Here is an 11,773-nt window from a genome sequence, read left to right as displayed (position 1 = left end):
ATAATATATAGGGTGTTCAATTCCATCGACTTCTTGCACTAAAACCATAGCTATGGTTGTATCTGCTGCAGCCAGATACAGGTTAAAATCTCTTTGATAATCGGGGGCGTACATTAATGACGCTTTTATTAAGGAATCTTTTAAAGCATCAAAGGAAGCTTGCGCAACCTGATCCCAGACGAAGGGTACCTCCTTTTTCAAAAGACGTGTATAACCTTTAGCAAGTTCGGCGTAATTTGGAATGAACCTCCTCAGAAAGTTTGCTTTCCCTTGGAGTTTCTGAATCTGAAGCAAATTCGAAGGTGGAGGCAAATTTATGATTGCCTGAACCTTGCACGGGTCGAGACGAATCCCATCCTTGGAGACTACAAAGCCAAGTAAACGACCAGAACCGACGCAAAATACACATTTGTGCGGATTGAGTCGTATCTTGTAGTGTCGGCAACGTAGAAATATCGCTCTTAAATGCTGCGGATGATCAGTCCGCTTTCGCGAATGAGTCGGAAGGCCGCCGAGGTATGGTTGAACGATGTTCTTGATGTCATGGAAGGCATAATTCATTGCCCTTTGAAACGTCGCCCCTGCGTTCTTTAAACCAAAGGGTAATTTTCGATATGCGAATGTGCCCCACGGACAAATGAATGCAGTCTTTGACTGGTCCTGCGGGAGGATATTTATTTGATTATACCCGGAAAATCCATCCATGAATGAAAAGATTTCGCAACCGGCGCATTCATCAATTATCTGGTCGATGAAGGGTGTAGGGTAATTGTCTTTCGGACAAGCTTGATTTACATCCCTATAATCGACACACACTCTAATTGTCCCCTGTTTTTTCATAACTGGGACAATGTTCGATACCCAATCGGTTAACGGAACCGGGTAGATGAAACCAGCATGGAGAAGTTTTTCAACTTCTGCCTTAATGGCAGCGGCTTTCTTGGGGTGCACCTGCCTGAGCCGTTGTCGTACCGGTTTGACATCTGGATACATCTTAATTTCGTGTTCAACGATACTCGAGTCAATGCCTGGCATTTCATCATATGACCAAGCAAAGACATCTCTGAATTCGCGAAAAAGAGCCTCGTATATTTCTAGTTCTGAAGGAGAACAACATTTGCCAACATAAATATTCTCTATAACATCTGTTTTAGTCGAGATATTTATGGCTATAGTCTCTTCAATGTTGGATAAGTTTCACTTGGAATCCACCGTATTTACAGTATTTGATAGAAATTCAAAAACTGAAGAATGATAAAGGTCATCTTGAGTATCTTCTTCATAATCTGGAAGAAGGGAACGATGGTGGCAATCGTTCCATGGTGCCCCTTCAATCAACATTGATTGTACAATTCCTTCGTCGGTTCCATGCACTCGCGACCAAGGATCTGAACGGGTACCATATTCTCTAGACCTATCAACCCAAACGCTTGACGAGCGTTGATTCGGGTTTGCCTCCCATGCTAGAAACATTGATTGCTACAATATTTCTATTGGGCTTGGGGGCAAAACCATTGCATGATCCATGTTGATATCGTTTTCTGAGATCTTTGTGGAAGATATCATATTGCAGGTACCTATCGACGCTATTTCCGCCAAATCAATTGGAGGTGGAAAAGCGAAAGTTCCCATTAGTATAGGATCTTTTAGTAGGCCTACTCCGATATTCTGAAGCGAATGGGGGCTTCCATGGATCATGGGAATGCTTCCTGTAACTTGTGAACCATTGGGGAGGAAGTTTTGTTGGTCGACGATCGTAATCCCCCCCTGAAAGGGAAATGCAATCTTTCTGAAATATGTCGACACAACAGCTGCCATGGCATATATCCACGGTCTTCCTAGTAGGATGTTGTAATCAAGATTCCCATCGATGACTTCAACATCTATTTCTACTGTTTTCCCTCCTAGTTCAACTTTCAAGTTATTTAGGATACCATATGGGGTATATGTCCTTCCGTCGAATGCTTTTAATGTTGTCGAAGATCGCGACAAGGTTGGAGATCCTAAAGTTTTCCAGCAACTCATCGACATAATACATGTAGATGCCCCCTCATCAATAATTGTTCGATGAACAGTTTTGTTGAGGGCTTTCACTTGAATAAGGAAAGCTAGTTGAGCTGGTAACTGAGGATCGTATCCTTTGTGGTCGAAGGATACAAGATTGGAATCCTTTGGGTCAACTCCACCAATGGCTGATAATAACGCCTGCCTTTGGGATGGGCAATTTTGTAGTACTTCAAGGGTCGACATAGCGGATGGCGATTGGGCCAAATCTTCCACTATGTTATAATGCTGCGCCGCTCTAGCGCGGGGATTAAATGTCGATTTGTGTACTACTCCCTTTGGCGGTTTTATTGTTAATTCAGGAATGATGGGTGGTACAACTTCCGTTGAAGTTGTTGTCGAACTACTTGGTTGATCTTTATCCTTGCCGTTCGACAGCTGCGGATTCCCGTAATCTTTGTTCCTTGTCGAAATCAAAGCATCATTTTGTTGCTTCGAGATCGACAACATTAGCACTTGAGACGGGGAAGCATTTCCACTTTCAACCAGATTTGTTCCTGGATTTGGAAACGGATCAGTTAACACTGCTGAGGTTTTTGAACTCTTAAAGAATTTCTTAAGCTCAGCTCTGTATGGACAATCTGTTGTCCAATGATCCTCATCGCATATATAACATGGATTTTTTGGTTTCCTATTTCCAGGAGGGTTTGAAGAAGTTTTTTCAGGAGATGATTCATCCTGTTTCTTCTTCTTCCCTTTGCCTTGTTTCTTATTGCTTCCTGGTTGTTTGGTTTCTTTGCCCTTATCTGTCGATATGACATTTACTTCCGAAGCAAGAATTTCGTCTTTTGCATTTTGATCTGAAATCTTACGGGCCTTCTTCGATGTGGCCTTTGTCGATTTCGCGTTTGTCGTGCCAATCACACCATCGCCGGCATGAGAGTCATTGTTTGATTTAGGAGCAGGAGGAATTGAGAATTCCGGTCTAGGGGCGTCAGGTATTTTGTCGTAGAGCGTGCCAGACTGAGTATAGACCAAGTCCAGATATTGCGCACGAGCGATAACTTGCTCTTCCATTACGACTCCCCCCTTTGCCACATCTTCCGTGATGGCAGGAAGTAAAGACTTGATAAACCATTCAGCTAATAGCTGATCGAGAACGTACGTTTTTACCATCCTACGACGTCGTCGCCACTCATGTATATGATCAGATATGTGTACGCATTGTTGCATCGAATACACAACCCTTGGTTGTTGGGGTAGTATAGGTACCCAGCCACTTGATGTAACTCCAGTATAACCTGAATATTGTTGTGAACTCCCGTATGGATATCCTCCCGGAGGGGGTAATGAAAGGGCATACTGCCCCCCATACGGTGGTAATCCGGAACTCAAGGGGATTGTCTGCCCTTGGGGACTGGACTGCCCAAATTGACCTCCAAATGGATCAATTTATCGAGTTTCAACATAAGAGTTTCCGGATATTATTCCGGAGGAACAAATAGGAACGGACCATATTGTCGAAATAGCCCCTGGATGGACTCCTTCTAGCGGTTGTGAGCTAGTCGGGACAGATGGTACACCGGCAAACATTGTCAGAGTGACGGCAGGGAGTTCTGCTGTCGCTGTGTCAGTCGACACATTCCTAGATGTTGACAGTTGTTCAGACATTTTGAGTCTATCCAAAAGATTACCTAGCGATTCTACAGGAACTTCCGCTGGTGGTGGACCAACTTCTGATGCCGAAGAAAATAAAGTGACCCCGACTCCAAAATGTGTTGGAGTACTTGCTTGCGGATCTTCTACAATTTCTTCGATCGCAATCAAACCAGGTGGAAGGGGAAGACCGTCAGGTCTGTAAAATATTTCTGGTGCCGAAGAAGGGGTTGAATCGACAGCAACAGATGTTTGAGGAGCAAGACTCTCCGAACCGGTTGCAAATGGAACTGGTTCAGTAACACAAGTGTTTGCTCTCAGACTAGGATCAGTATCACCGTCCCTCTGTGGCTGTTGAACTTCTTCTGTAGAGGCAGGGTTTCCAGAAATGTTTGGAGTAACCGGAATCTCGGATGTTGTTGGAACACTTGTTCTAACTTTAATAGGAGATTTCGAACCGGTTAAACGAGTTCGCTTTGTCCGTATTGTTTTCGATTCCGGAGACAAAGACGGTTGACTCGTAAGCCTCTGCGAACGACGGGGTTTCAATTGACTTTCTTCCACGATTGCGGATTACTCGATCAACTAAAATACAAAAAGGGGAAAGTGTGTTTCCGAATTAAATGAATTTTTAGACGCTTTAGACACAACTTGTTTTTTCAATTTTAAAGAGTCGAGAAAAAACAAAAGATGACTCTAGTCTCCTTCGATTTTTAATGAGCCTGAAGTGACAAGTGCTCAGATGGACCTTTTCCGTTAAGGAGTCTGAAAAGGAACGAAAGGGACTGCTCTGGAGTTCTAGGTAGAGGGTGTGCCAAACCAATCGCAAAACCGCAGAATACTTTTTAGGGTACGGGCGGTCAATCTTCCCGAATGCTGTGTTCAGTGCATTGCGATCAGTAGGGCGGTCGACACGGTTTCCTATGGATAAAGGTTTTATGCCTATAGGGGTCTCCCAATATATACTCGACGGTACGTGGGAGCACAATCCGTACTGGCACTTATCGTCTCTCAGGAGGAATCACCCAACCATCAGTGAGGCCAACAGTTACCAGGTTTTACGATGCCGGAACACGTCTCTAGCCTAGACCTCTATGTTGTGCGTTAAGTTACAAAGCGTTGTTAAGTTCATTCAATTTATTTTAGGTTGATCTTTCTTAGAAGTTTGCCTTTTTGGATCACCACGAGATGTAGATACAATTCCTAAATGCAGTCTAAAGATGATAAGCAATCTTTTATCTCTTTTCAACAATGAAAATCCTAGCTACAAGGGGAAAAGAAAGACACAATCTTTTCTCAAAGAGCATAGAGCACACTGTAAATGCACTTTTCCTAAATCAAATCATGCAAACTGTCAAAATGCAAATGCATATATGCATGTATTTGTTTTCACTTTCTTAATATTGATGCCTAAAAAGAAAGTTGTTGTACAAATTTGAATTCGATTTCAAGTGAAAAACACAAACAAGCTTCTTTTTCGAAATCAACAAAGTAGAGACGATTACGACACTTTATGATTTTGAAATAAACACTCGTTTCGACACTAGAAATTCACAAATTCAAACCAAAAAACAAAAGTAAAAGCGTAATCAACTGTCAACAGCAAACAAACTCACTCCTAAGATCAAAACGACACTTACGATAGGTCTAGATCTAAGGGCGACAGTATGACTAGTTTACTTTTGTAATGGGAAACTGCAAATGATGTAACAAATACACAAAAACAAATACAGTTTCTTTTATACAACTGAGGCGGAATTAAGGCAAAGAAAAGGGGTTTTCAGATAGGTACACACACTGATAACAGGCTGCAAAAATCAGAGATAAAACTGAACAAAATGAAGCAAAGAACCACAGCTGCACAGGGCAAAGGCTGATCAACGCACCTGTTGCACAGAGAAACTGAATTGCAGCGCAGGTAGCCCTCTCGGGACCTGCGTTGAAATGCAGAACCTCTTCACAGAGCCTGCGCTGAAGCAGAAACGAGAATTGTCTCTGGGTTCTGGGTCACGGTTTGCAGTTTAATCTACGGTTTTTGGCCGGATAAAAGCTATCAATAAGGTACAATTAGAGGGATGATTTAAAGGAGGACTAAGAGCTATCACAAAGGGTCATTAGAGCATTTGTGGATCAGCTGTTCAGATCATAAATAGGCCCAGTGAATGGACCAGAGTAGCAGATCTCTACTTTGCATTTGTAAACGGCAAATGCAGTTCGATTCGCCACTCCTAAGTTTATGAGAAGAACAACAGTAGAAACACAAATAAACTAACTAGATTCGATCCCCAGCGGAGTCGCCAATTTGTTGTTGGGAAAAGTATCTATTCAGAATGCCCCTATCCCACTCTAAGGTGTGACAGTGCCTTAGCAACAAGCAAGGAAAACTACTTTCGTATTCTTCTTTATGAAATGTAAACGAAGAGGAAGGATGTAACTAACCTATGTCTTTCGCTAGTTTGTTGATCCAATTGCTCTCCTCTTTGTTCGCTTCCAGCTACCTGCTCCCTTACTAGCCCAGCTTCACCAAGTTCCTGCAAGATCACAGAAGAGGAAAACTACCCAAAAACATAGATTTACATTCATAAATAGCTTAGGATCAGATTTAAGCTAAACATGCAAATATAACAAAGCATCATTGATATACAAGCATATAGGAGAAACTCAAATAGTTTTATTGATATGATAAGAAAGTCCCCGAGGAGATACAACCAAGTGAGTCCCGATCCAGCATCTACCTCCCAGCAAAGGAATCCCTTCCTCACCTCCAACAAAGCATAAATCACCCAATGCACTAATCTCAATCTCAAACCAACAACAATTCTCTGCAAAGTACAAAATTCCAGCCTCTGGATCTCTGGGATGAGGGATCCATATATAGATGTAAGAAGAGAGGATGAGTCAGCTTATGTTTTGACTTGTGGCTTCTCTCTGTCAGTTCTTGCTTCCACTTGGAGGCTGAGAGCCTCTTACTCATCCTTGGTCGAATTCAGTGAGGCAAGTGTCATTGAGGAAGATTCTGGAAGCTTCCATTGTCTGTACACCTCACGGAATGACACTGCCATTTGGCATTTCCCGCTCAACGCACCCTGGTAGTGCATTCACCTGCGTTGCAACGCACCTAGCCAGTGTATTTGGGTGCTTTGCAACGCAGGCAGCTAGTGGAGCATCTGAATTGATCCTGATTTGACTAGCTTTGAGTAGTTTTTTGTGGAGAACTTCTGGGAGAAGCTGTCATTGGTTGACCTTGTTCCTTTAGGGGCAGGAACAACACTTTTAGGGACTTTGGATCCCTTGGATTATGGACATTTCATGCTCAATGCTGTAAGGCACAAAAATGTCTATAATAAGGGGTTGTCAGGGGCCCTTCCCATTGCAGGGTTTGTGGTAGTCGGAGTGTAAGGACCTTTCCCAAGAAGTAATAACCAGGACTTCTGCGAGATCTATAAGGCATATGGACACCTGTCGTGGATGTTCCCAACACTACAAAAATACTCTAATGTCCCAATAACAACTATTGTGAGTTTTGCGCATTGACAACTCATCACACCGATCAGTGCCAAGTGCTGGACACTCTAGCAGAAAGACTAGACAGATCCACATTCAGGGTCAATGAAGCAAGTCAAGGAGGGCGAGGAGGAAATGGACATAGAGGAAGAACAAGAGGAAGAGGGCCCTTAAGGTGTTACAACTGTGACCAGGAAGGACATGTCGCCAGAGAATGCCCACTCCTGAGGAGACCCTGGTGTTCATAGTGCAAAGTTAACACCCATGCGATAGAGGACTACCCAGAGCTCATTGTGAAGTGGGAAGAGAGAACCCGACAGTGGGGGGCCAACTTGGTGAATGTTGAGCCTCAGACCAATGATGGCCTCCCCGCGACCAATATCAATATAGTCACCCAAGGAGGGAAGAAGACAGGGGAGGACCACTACGCAGAGGACCCCCCCTTGATCGTTAAAGCAACATCACCACAGAAGGCATATCAGCCCGAGCGCCAAAGACAGTACTATCAAGAAGCAGCCAAATTGTTTGAGAGAATGACCGAAGATAGGGACACCCAAAGACCGCAAGTCCACGTGCCCAATCACACCCAGCCAATTAGGGAGTGGTTTAAATTGTTCTTGAAAATTGTTGAGGATGAGGCCATGCTAAAGGAATTGCGGAAAAGCTTAAAGGCTACAGTATCCATGGAGGGAGAGGGAGTGGGACAACTGTGTGCAACCTTGTCATAGAAAGCCTCCAGGAGAGTGAAGCAGAATAAGAAAAGGAGCAGAAAGGAGTTCTGAATCAATGCGCAAGTGGCAGGGTTCTAGATAAGGGACACCATGCTAGACTTAGGGTCAGATGTAAACATCCTACCCAGGAAGACTTGGGAGGAAATGGGGAAGCCACAACTAAAGTACTCACCAATTCAATTAAGAATGGCGAATCTGTACCACATACTGCCCATTGGGAGATTGGAAAATGTAGAGGTTGATGTAGCAAGGGTGAAAACGCACACTGAGTTCGAAGTAATTGACATTGTGGGGGGATAAAGACTGGTATCCAACACTCTTGGGGATTGACTAGGCATATGAAAACTAGGTTGTCATAGATTTGAATGAGTAGATGGGATAAGAGTGATCTAGCCGTTAGACCCCTACCAAGGACCTAGGTTTACAGAGCTAGCAGATGACAGGGATGAACCAGGGGTGTTAGACTAGTTGTATACGCTCACAGCAAGGAAAAGGGAGGACTACATAAATCCTATGGCTAGAGGATCAGTTAGTTGGAGAAGCATTCAAAGCTCGAAGACTCATCTAGAAGCTGCATTGGATGCATGGCAGCAGGGTGGATACGAACTGACAACTTGACGACGTGCAATGATAAGCCGAGTAAATTGGGGAGACATGGGAATGGACAACTACCTGAAGTACTATGGCCTTGATCCGATGGATCATTTTTTAGATAGGGTGAGCCAAGAAATACCAGAAGATCAAAGGATTCCCTTTCTAGACATCGGGCTTATGGCAATGCCAACAAGATGGTTGAAGGCGCATTACAAAGTATTAAAAGACTAGAGGAATGCTAAGCAAGCAATGAAGGAGAGGTTTGGAAAAGAGGTAGATCAGCCACAGGATGAAGGGAAATACACGGGGGATTCAAGTCCCGAGAAGCACATAAAAGACTGCACAACCAGTTGGGAGAGCTAGGGACTGCCAAGGAATTGGTGGGTACATGCATTTATACATACCCTTGGCACTATCCCCCAAGCTTGGTATATCCAGGAGGAGCTACAATGACAGACAACTAGTTGGGGTACCTTGGAGGAACAATTCGTCAACAATTTTTCATTCAAGGGCAATGAGGCACAAATGACAGAGGTACTCCAGGCAATAAAAGGGGTTTTTTTCACCCCAGAGATGTTAGTTGAAGGGGGGCACGAGGGAAACTTTCTACAATGCTTGTACGATATGGAATCATCAGGATTTGTGACCTGCGACAAAATAGATGCAGAACCAGAGGAGGACAGATTGGAGGGGCTTAGACACTTGGCCTTTGGAGAAACGAAAGGGGAAAGAGGTATTCAAGAGAGCCCATCGACAGAAGGTACCCATCTCCTACCAGTGAAGCTAAGAAAACAGAATGTGGGGATAGAAGATAAGCCCAAAATAGCATCGGTGAGAGATTGCTGGGACGAAAAAACCACCAAAGAAATTTTTGACTTATTGCAAGAATACCAAGACCTGTTCCCAGCTTCAGTGGTAGAACTCAAGGGGATAAAAGGTAACCTAGGAGAAATGAAAATTGTTTTGAAACCAGACACCCGACCAGTAAAGCACAAACCATACCGACTAAACCTGAGGGTAAAAGAGAAAGTTAAAATGGAAATTGACAAAATGTTGGATGCAGGAATCATATTTCCGATAGATGAAGCTGACTGGATAAGTCCTATAGTTATTTAGAACAATAAGGATGTAACCGAAATTAGGGTATGCGTTGATTACAAAAGCCTAAATAATGCATGCATGCATGACTTGTTCCCCACGCCATTCAACGATGAAGTCCTGGAAAATGTTGCGGGTAATGAATCATACTCGTTCACGGATGGGTTCTTAGGTTACCATCGGGTCCGAATAGTTGAAGAGGACAAAAGGAAAAAAACTTTCACAACTGAGTGAGGTTCGTACGCATGCAATGTAATGCCATTCGGATTAAATAATGCACTAGCAGTCTTCTCAAGGATTGTGATAGCTGCATTTCGGGATTTTATTCATAAGTTTCTCGAAGTTTACATGGACGATTGGATAGTATACAGCATATTGAAGAAGCATACTAGCTTATTAAGAGTGATATTCGAGAGGTGAAAATAGTTGCAGATTTCCTTAAATCTAAAAAAATGCATTTTCACAGTTTGCTTTGGAACTCTACTAGGCCATATCGTCTGCAAAGATGGAGTCTACGTAGACCCCGCCAAGGTTGCAACAATTGTCCACATGGAACCACCGCGCAACATGAAACAACTAAGAGCAACTTTGGGTCACACGAGTTAGTAGAGATGGTTCATCAGGAATTACGCATCCATAACAACCTCGATGGAAAAATTTCTAAAGAAGACGGAAGAATTCATCTGGATTGCGGACTGTCAAGCAGCTTTGAATAAGCTGAAGGAAATATTAGTAAGCACCCCCATATTAGTGTACCCAAACTGGAACAAAATGTTGCACGTACATATTGACGCATCTGGAATAGCGCTAGGAGCGGTCTTAGCGCAACCAGGAGAAAGGATGGACCATCCAGTATACTACGCTAGCAGAAAGCTCTCTACGGTGGAAATAAACTACACAACAACACGAACATGAAGGTTTGGTAATGGTCTACTCTCTCCAAAAGTGTAGGCACTACTTGCTGGGTGAGCCATTCAAATTCTTTACAGACCATTCTACACTGAATTACATAGTAAACAAGCCAGTACTAGAAGAAAAAATATGCAGGTGGCTTTTATTGTTCCAAGAATTCACGTTTGAAGTGGTTGTTAAGCTCGACAAATTAAATGTAGGACAAGATCACCTATCACGCATGGATACAGGGGAGAATTAAGGATCAATAGATGATCGGTTGCCCGATATCGAACTATTCAAGATAGAGGTGATTCCCGACCAGCTAGAAGAGATTGCTACATTTCTAGGAATATGCCATTGCCCAGAGGGATACACGGCAGCACAAAGACGACACTTGGTGGTCAAAGCAGTAGATTACTAGCTCATCGTGAGACCCCTCTACAAAATGGGCTTGGACCAAATACTCAAGCGTTGTCCTGCAACATGAAAGAAAGGACGTCCTATGGGAGTTCCATGCAGGAGTCGCAGGAGGCCATGTAGGAGGCAAGGCCACCACACGAAAGATACTACACGCAGGTTATGGTGGCCCACTATCCATAAAGATTCTAAAGAATTTTCCAAGGAGTGCGATGTTTATCAAAGGGTCGATAAGCCTTCACAGCGCGATGAGCTACAACTAAACCTGGTCCATACGGTGAAAATATTTTATAAGTGGGCAATAGACTTCATTGGACCAATCTCTCCACTATCAAGACACTCTCAGGCCTGATACATAATTATAGCGACATAATACCTCACAATATGGGCAGAGGCCGCGCCAGTAAAAGACTGCATAGTAGAAACAACAGCAAGGTTCATTTTTGAAAATATTATTTCAAGGATCAAATGCCCAAGGAACCTCACAAGTGACCAGGGAACCCACTTTCTGAATGAAACCATTGAAACTATTTTAATGACTTTTATGGTTCAGCATAATAAGAGTAGCCCATATCATCCACAAGCCAATGGTGTAGTAGAGGTATTTAATAAAATACTAGAGAAAGGACTAACAAAAGTCGTATCTGCCAATCGGGATGACTCAGACGAAAGAATTCCAATGACTCTATGGGCATATAGGACAACAGTAAAAAGGCTGCACAAGAAAACTCCATTTCAGCTTGTGTATGGCAGAGAAGTGGTGGTACTAGCAGAATTTATACTGCCCAGCATGCTCATCTCAGAAGCTATGGGAATGACAGATAGCATTGCCTTGTGGGACAGGCTAAGCCAGCTGATGGAACTCAATGAAACTT

Source organism: Pinus tabuliformis, chromosome 7 (genome assembly GCF_031772625.1).
Source record: "Pinus tabuliformis cultivar Carrire ecotype Pingquan chromosome 7, CPIR1, whole genome shotgun sequence".
Classification (NCBI taxonomy): domain Eukaryota; kingdom Viridiplantae; phylum Streptophyta; class Pinopsida; order Pinales; family Pinaceae; genus Pinus; species Pinus tabuliformis.
Note: the sequence above shows the minus strand (reverse complement) of the source record.